General features: G+C 49.7%; 1 protein-coding gene and 1 pseudogene across 1 annotated transcript in view; one reads left to right on the top strand and one right to left on the bottom strand.

Moving 5' to 3' along the window:
• On the bottom strand, positions 760–6,013 carry HTR3D (5-hydroxytryptamine receptor 3D pseudogene; annotated as a pseudogene).
• Positions 3,469–7,861, top strand: part of ABCC5 (ATP binding cassette subfamily C member 5) — a 103,620-nt gene continuing 99,227 nt past the window's right edge. Inside the window, exon 1 of the mRNA XM_074404618.1 lies at positions 3,469–3,609. The gene's annotated coding sequence lies outside the window, so the exon portion shown is untranslated. The remainder of the gene's footprint in view (positions 3,610–7,861) is intronic.

Genomic DNA, 7,861 nt, shown 5'->3' with positions numbered 1-7,861 from the left:
ATGCCCAGCCCGTAGCTGTCATTTTCAAATGTGCCTCCCTTGGCCTCATAGTCTTTTCCTAGCATGATTAAGGGTAGATCAACTCAAATTGCAACACAGACACTGTTAGGGGCAATGAGGATTATGTTAACACTTTAAGTACTTAATGACGAATGAGTCATGTGCCAGGCTGTGACAAAAGGCTTCAGGAGAGGCCTGGTTTTCGCACAGAAATTTCTGAAGCTTAAGTCCAGAGTAACTGGATTTAGGAAGTTAATCTCTGTTTTACCGTAATTCCTTCTGGCAGATTTTGGCCCCTTCTTTCTCTTTCTCTCACTTCACATGTTGCCTGATAGACTTAAAAACACACAAACATAAGACAAACTCCTACTTACTTTGGCTAGTGAGAAGTTTCTGCAAGAAGACTCAATCCCAAGATGTTTTACCATAACTTAATTCAGGGAAAAGCCAATACTTTCTGCAAAAGGGTGTATTGGGGTGATTCAGTCAAGGACGTCCCCTAGGAAGCTAATCCTGAGGAGCCAGGCAGGTAGGACTCCTGGGACGGCTGAGTGGGGCTGATGGCATGCAGGAGTGAAGACCTGGGTTTTGGAGGGCATAGGAAACGATTCTGGTCTGGTCTCCAACTACACGGAGGCCTGGGTCATAAATGATGTGGTGGCCAGGGCAGTGAGGCTGAAATGTCGACAGGCACGAGAGCCTGGCTGGTCCCTGGAGGCAAGAGAAGCTCCAGACTGAAGTGCGCAGGGGAGCCCCTGCCTAGGTGTTCCAGAGGCCGACGACGGTGAGGATGGAGGAGGCCAGGAAGAGCAGGTAGAGGCGGAAGAGCAGGGCGTCCATCGCGTGGCTGAACTGCACCCACAGCGCCACCGAGCGCTGCCTCTGGGCCCCGTGATCCCGCTGGACCCTTGTCCATTCTGAGCCCCCTGTCGGCTCTGCCACCCCGGGGCCTGGCCTCTGCCCTGCTGACACCTCTGGCTCCTTCGCACCTGCAGAAAGACAGAGACTCAGCCATGGGCTGCGAATGTCACCTGTGGAGGCAGGGAAGGAGGCAGGAGAAGGGGAGGTGGGGGCGGAGGAAGCGTGACGTTCCTCACCAGGCAGGTGGGTGGGGGTGAGACCCAGGCCCTCATTTCTCTTCTGGGGCGCAGTGGGACAGCATCTCCCTGGGCTGGTGCAGGACAGCAGCAGAGAGTGGAGCCACCGAGGCAGGGGTGGGGACTGAGTGGTAGCCACGTGCAGCAGGTGGGTGATGAAGACGGTCTCCAGCAGGCTGAGCACCATCAGGGACAGGCACAGGGCGAAGAAGACACCTGCAGGCGAGGAGGGCCTGCGTGAGGGCCAGAGGCACCACCTCGAATTTCTTGTGTCTTCTTTCCTGGAGGCTCTTTTTCCAGGACCCTTTTCACCTCGCCTGATTCCACTGGCCTTTTCCCACGCAACCCACCTCTCGCTTTTGGTCTCTGGATAGATGAGAACGTACTGATGAAGGGGGTGCTAGTGGCTTTGAGCAAGTCAATCATCATGAGCAGGAAGACGTGTCTTGAATGGGGCACGATTCTGACCTCCCAGTGGCAGGTGGAAGCTGAGGGCATCGACGGCAACCAGAACCCCGCCACTGGGCGGCACCAGAAGGTTTATGACGTAGGAGCTGGGCCTGCGCCTGAGGGCCGCCTGGTGGGGAGGAGGGGGAAGGGCAAGTGAGGAGCAGGCTGGGAGGCCGTCAGGACAGGTAAGTGCAAGAACTGGGATTTGTCCCGGGCCCAACAGCCTAGTAAGAAAATACCAAAAACGCAAACAAACAAAAAACACAAAAAGGCCGGGCGTAGTGGCTCAGGCCTGTAATCCAAGCACTTTGGAGGCCAAGGCAGGCGGATCACCTGAGGTCAGGAGTTCAAGACCAGCCTGACCAACATGGTGAAACCCCGTCTTAAAAAAAAAAAAAAAGAAAATACCACCTCCCCTCCCTTTCACCGGCCGGTCTTGCCATCCAAAGGCCTCTCCCAAGCCTCGAGTCTCCCATGCTGCTCACCACTGAAATCTATCTCATTCCTTTTGGCCCAATGTGTCAACTTTCTCCCCTGAAATTTTTATTCCTACCAACATGCTCTTAGCAAGACTGCGGAGCCACCGACTGAGGTGTGGTGTGCATCTGATCTTTTCATTTCGAGTTGCTTTATCTCATCAAGGTCTAATCTCTAGTGACTTTGCAGGTGAACATTTAAGACGGGGGGTAGGTATAAAGCAGACAGCAACAGATGTTTTGGGGTTGTCAGGATTAGGAATCACAATAGCCGTAAGACAGTGTTTCCTAACTCTAACTCTTTCTACTGTATCTTTTTTTTTTTTTTTTTTTTTTTTATAACTTAGCTTTATTTTGCTTCCAGGTGAATTGAGTCTTTTTTTTTTTTTTTTTTGAGACAGAGTTTCGCTCTTGTTTACCCAGGCTGGAGTGCAATGGCGCGATCTCGGCTCACCGCAACCTCCGCCTCCTGGGTTCAGGCAATTCTCCTGCCTGAGCCTCCTGAGTAGCTGAGATTACAGGCACGTGCCACCATGCCCAGCTAATTTTTTGTATTTTTAGTAGAGACGGGGTTTCACTATGTTGACCGGGATGGTCTCGATCTCTTGACCTCGTGATCCACCCGCCTCGGCCTCCCAAAGTGCTGGGATTACAGGCTTGAGCCACCGCGCCCGGCCTCTACCGTATCTTTTTAAAAAGAAACAAAAATTCCTGCCTTCCAAAAAGCTCTGGGGAGGGGGACAGCCGCTGGGGAAGGGGAAGTGCATCCTCACTATGAATCACTGGCATAGAGGCTTTGTTCTTTCCTCAAGGGATGATTGATTTAACAACTATTTACTGAGTACAAGTACTGTTTTAGTACTGAAGGTTTATCAGTGAAAAGAGTAACAAAAGGTGTGTGTGTGGTGGGGGGGTGGCTCACACCTGTAATCCCAGCACTTTAAGAGGCCAAGGCAGGCGGATCACCTGAGGTCAGGAGTTCGAGACTAGCCTGACCAATGTGGTGAAACCGCATCTCTACTAAAAATACAAAAACTAGTCTGGTATGGTGGCGTGGGCCTGTGATCCCAGCTACTCAGAAGGCTGAGGCAGGAGAATCGCTTGAACCCAGGAGGCGGAGGTTGCATGAGCTGAGATTTCACCATTGCACTCCAGCCTGGGTGACGAGCAAAATTCCATCCCCCCACCAAAAAAAAAAAAAAGTGACAAAGGCCAGCTCCATGGTTCACACCTTTGGGAGGCCAAGGCGGGCAGCACTTTTAGGAGGGCAAGGCGGGCAGATCGCCTGAGGCCAGGAGTTCAAGATTCCCTCATGGTCCCCAGCTTTCTGTCCTCTTCTCACTCAAAGCCATTTCTCTGCCTCTCAGCAGTCTACTCTAATGAGCCCCACTTACCTTTGTAGGTGAAAGAGCTGAAGGAGAGCGCGCAGCTCCATGCATCGAAGGGGAAATAGAAGCTGTCCAGTTTGCAGATGCTGACCACTGCATCGGCTTACTGTATCTGATGTGACCTTCACTGTTGGCGTAAGCCGTGAGACCTGCAGGTGTCTGATCCCCACTGATGCCGTGTGGGAGAAGGACAGGGAGGTAGGTACCACGGCGCTTTGGGCTTCCCCATCAGACGTGGCCTTTCTCTCTCAGGTCACCCCATTCTTGAGCTCCAGCTCCACTCAGATGACTTCTCTCTTCTACCTATAATCATCTTCTGGGGTTTGTAAGTCCTTCAGTTCAGACCCTGCTCTTTTCTAAGTTGAGTCTTTGTGCGGCCCCGTTGGTAACATCGTGTCCTTCCCTGTAGATGTGGTTTCCTTCTGGCTTTTTTGGCCCTGATACTCCCGACTGCTCCATGAGGACATCTGGAAGCCACAGGTTCTCAGATGTCTTCTCATGTTCTCAGATGTCTGCCATGCCGGCTGGACTTCTTGATGCCTCCGCGTTCATCTGGGTTCCACCACATGAATTGATTGTGCCAAAGCCGGGTGCAGGGGCTCATGCCTGTAATCCCAGAGCTTTGGGAGGCTGAGCCGGGGGAATCACTGAAGGTCAGGAGTTCAGGACCAGCCTAGCCAACATGGTGAAACCCCGTCTCTACTAAAAATACCAAAATTAGCTGGGCATGGTAGCAGGTGCCTATAATCTCAGCTACTCTGGAGGCTGAGGCAGGAGGCAGGAGAATTACTTGAACCCGTGAGGCAGAGGTTGCGGTGAGCTGAGATCGCACCACTGCACTCCAGCCTGGGTGACAGAGTGAGACTCTGTCTCAAACAAAGAAACAAACAAACAAAAAGAATTGATTGTGCTAGATCTACAGGAAACTGTGGCATGAGAGAATCGGGGGGACGGAACTGGTTTTAGTTTTGCTGTGTCTTCTGCACCTTCCCATTCCTTTCTTCACCCATTTATCCACTTTCCCACCCTCTCTCTGGTGACAGTTGTCACACGAACAAAGCTGTGCTTGTTTCTGCCTCTACCTCGGTGTTCTCAGGGCAGAGCTCGGGCTTGGCTGAGGAGTCCCTGGGATGGAGCCGCATACGTATTGGCTCCCAGGGTCTTAGCGTATGCCACCTTCTCCCTGTGCGCTGTCTCTGTCCTCCTAAACTGGCAGAAGAATCAGAAACTTTTGTATTTTCATTATCGGTCTGACTATTTGAACTTGTCCAATTTATGGATATTCTCAGCTTTATCCAATATAATCTGCAAAGCTGGACCTAGGAGTCAAAAAAGTGAGGTACCAGAGAAGAGAAAAGGGGAAACTGAGTCTATCATACCGTATTTAGCCACAGGAACGATGTTGCTGTTAAAGGTGTGAATCCTGGAAAAGCAGCTTTCATCTAAATGATTAACTACCGGAAGGCAGGTCCAATGCAACCACCCACTCTTTGCGATCTTGGCTCGATGCAACCTCCACCTCCCAGGTTCAAGAAATTCCCCTGCCTCAGCTTCCTGAGTAGCTGGGACTATAGACACATGCCACTATGCCCAGCTAATTTTTGTCTTTTAGTAGAGACTAGAGATGGGGTTTCACCATATTGCCCAGGATGGTCTCAATCTCTCGACCTCGTGATCTGCCCACCTCGGCCTCCCAAAGGGCCTGGATTACAGGCATGCACCACCATGCTTGGCCAGTAATTCTATTTTTAATACTTTTAGGAACAGCTACACTGTTTTTCCACAGTGGCTGCACCATTTTACATCCTCATTAGCAGTGCACAAGCCTTCCAGTTTCTCCACATCATCACCAACACTTGTCATTTTCTGTTTGGTTTTTAATAGCAGCCATCCTAACGGGTGTGAGATGGTACCTTATTGTCGTTTTGATCTGCATTTTCTTAACTATTCTTGTGCTTACTGGCTATTTGTATATCTTCTTTGGAGAAATGTCTATGCAAGTCCTTTGCCCATTTTTGAATTGGGTTGTTTGGGGTTTTTTTGTTGTGAGTAACTAATTTTACAAAAATCTCAGCACTTTGGGAGGCCAATGCAGGCAGATCACTTGAGGTCAGGAGTTTGAGACCAGGCTGGCCAACATGGTGAAACCCTATCTCTACTGAAAATACACAAATTAGCTGGATGTGGTAGTGGGTGCCTGTAATCTCAGCTACTTGGGAGGCTGAGGCAGGAGAATCACTTGAACCCAAGAGGTGGAGGTTGCAGTGAGCCGAGATCGCACCACTGCACTCCAGCGTAGGTAACAAGAGCGAGACTCCATCTCAAAAAAAAAAAAAAAAACGCAATCAGAGGATCTACTGCTCAGCACTAGCCCATTGCAACTGCAACATTGGGTGAGGACTCACCACTTCAGATGGCAGACAGGGTGAAGGAGCTGTTGACATGAGTGGGGACGCTGTAGTTGGTGACTGAACTGAAGGCCTTTCTGTCAAACACTGCTTGAAAGGCAGCAGGTCCACCCCATGCTGGTCAAAGCCTAAGCAATTGATCATGAAAGTGTTGCCCTTTCCTACAGTGAGCAGAGACTCTGAGAGAGGAGGGCTAGGCCTTGGCGTGGGTGTGGCGCTGGAGAGTGTTTCTGGTATTGGTATAGTTCCTCTTGGCCAAGTGGAGACTGGTGTTCTCAAGCCTGGTGTGGTGGTCACCTTTGCTCCAGTCAACATTACAACTGAAATTAAATGCACTATGAAGCTCTGAGTGGAGCTCTTCCTGGGGACGATGTGGGCTTTAATGTCAAGAATGTGTCCATCAAGGATGTTGGTCATGACAACGTAGCTGGTGACAGCAAAAACGACCCACCAGTGGAAGCAGCTTGTTTCACTGCTCAGGTGATTATCCTGAACCATCCAGGCCAAATCAGTGCTAACTATGCCCCTGTGCACACGACTCACACTGCAAGCAAATTTGCTGAGCTGAAGCAAAAGATTTGATCGCTGTTCTGGTAGAAAGCTGGAAGATGGCCCTAAATTCTTGAAGTCTGGTGATGCTGCCATCATTGATCTGGTTCCTGGCAAGCCCATGTGTGTTGAGAGCTTCTCAGACTATCCAGCTCTGGGTTGCTTTGCTTTTCGTGATATGAGACAGACAGTTGTAGTGGGTGTCATCAAAGCAGTGGACAAAAAGGCTACCGGAGGCAGCAAGGTCGCCAAGTCTGCCCAGAAAGCTCAGAAGTCTAAATGAATGTTCTTCCCAATACCTGCCACCTGGTCTTCTTAATCAGTGGTGGAAGAACAGTCTCAGAACTGTTCGTTTCAATTGGCCATTTAAGTTTAATAGTAAAAGACTGGTTAATGGTAACAATGCATTATAAAATCATCAGAAGGAAAGGAGAATGTTTTGTGGACCACTTCGGTTTCCTTTTTTTGCGTGTGGCAGTTTTAAGTTATTAGCTTTTAAAATCAGTACTTTTTTTTTTTTGAGACAGAGTCTCACTCTGTCGCCAGGCGCCAGGCTGGGGTGCAGTGGCACAATGTCGGCTCACTGCAATCTCCACCTCCCAGGTTCAAGCAATTCTCCCGCCTCAGCCTCCTGAGTAGCTGGGACTACAGGTGCACGCCACCACGCCCAGCTAATTTTTGTATTTTCAGTAGAGACGGGGTTTCACCATGTTGGCCAGGATGGTCTCGATTTCTTGACCTCATGATCCGCCCACCTCGGTCTCCCAAAGTACTTTTTAATGGAAACAACTTGACCAAGAATCTGTCACAGAATTTTGAGACCCATTGAAACAAAGTTGAATGAGAAAAAAAAGTGACTTTATTTTTTGAGACAGGATTTTGCTCCTGTCCCCTAGGCTGGAGCACAATGGCGCAATCCCAGCTCACTGCAACCTCCACCTCCTGCTTGGTTTCAAGCGATTCTCCTGCCTCAGCCTCCCAGTAGCTGGGATTACAGGTGCCTGCCATCATGCCTGGCCAATTTTTTGTACTTTTAGTAGAGATGGGGTTTCACCCTGTTGGTTAGGCTGGTCCCAAACTCCTGACCTCAGTTGATCTGCCTGCGTTGGCCTCCCGAAGTGCTGGCATTAAAGGCATGAGCCACCGCTCCCAGCCTAAAAAGTGACTTTAGATCAACATTTGCCAACGCATTTTCTGCAAAACACTAGTTCCAGAGGGTGTTAAATGCTGTTTCTAAAATATTATTTTTGTTATTCCATGTTTCCTATGGTTTGGCTGTGTACCCATTGAAATCTCATCTTGAATTGTAGCTCCCATAATCCCGTGTGTCATGGGACGGACCTGGTGGGAGGTGATGGAATCAGGGGGCAGATTTTTCCTGTGCTGTTCTTCTGATAGTGAATAATTCTTATGAGATCTGATGGCTTAAAAAAGGGCAGTTCCCCTGCACAGGCTTTCTTGCCTGCTGCCATGTAAGACATGCCTTTTTCTCT

The sequence above is a fragment of the Saimiri boliviensis genome, chromosome 8 (genome assembly GCF_048565385.1).
Source record: "Saimiri boliviensis isolate mSaiBol1 chromosome 8, mSaiBol1.pri, whole genome shotgun sequence".
In the NCBI taxonomy this organism is placed as follows: domain Eukaryota; kingdom Metazoa; phylum Chordata; class Mammalia; order Primates; family Cebidae; genus Saimiri; species Saimiri boliviensis.
The sequence above is the reverse complement of the archived record's forward strand: the minus strand, read 5'-3'. Positions and strand labels throughout refer to the sequence as shown.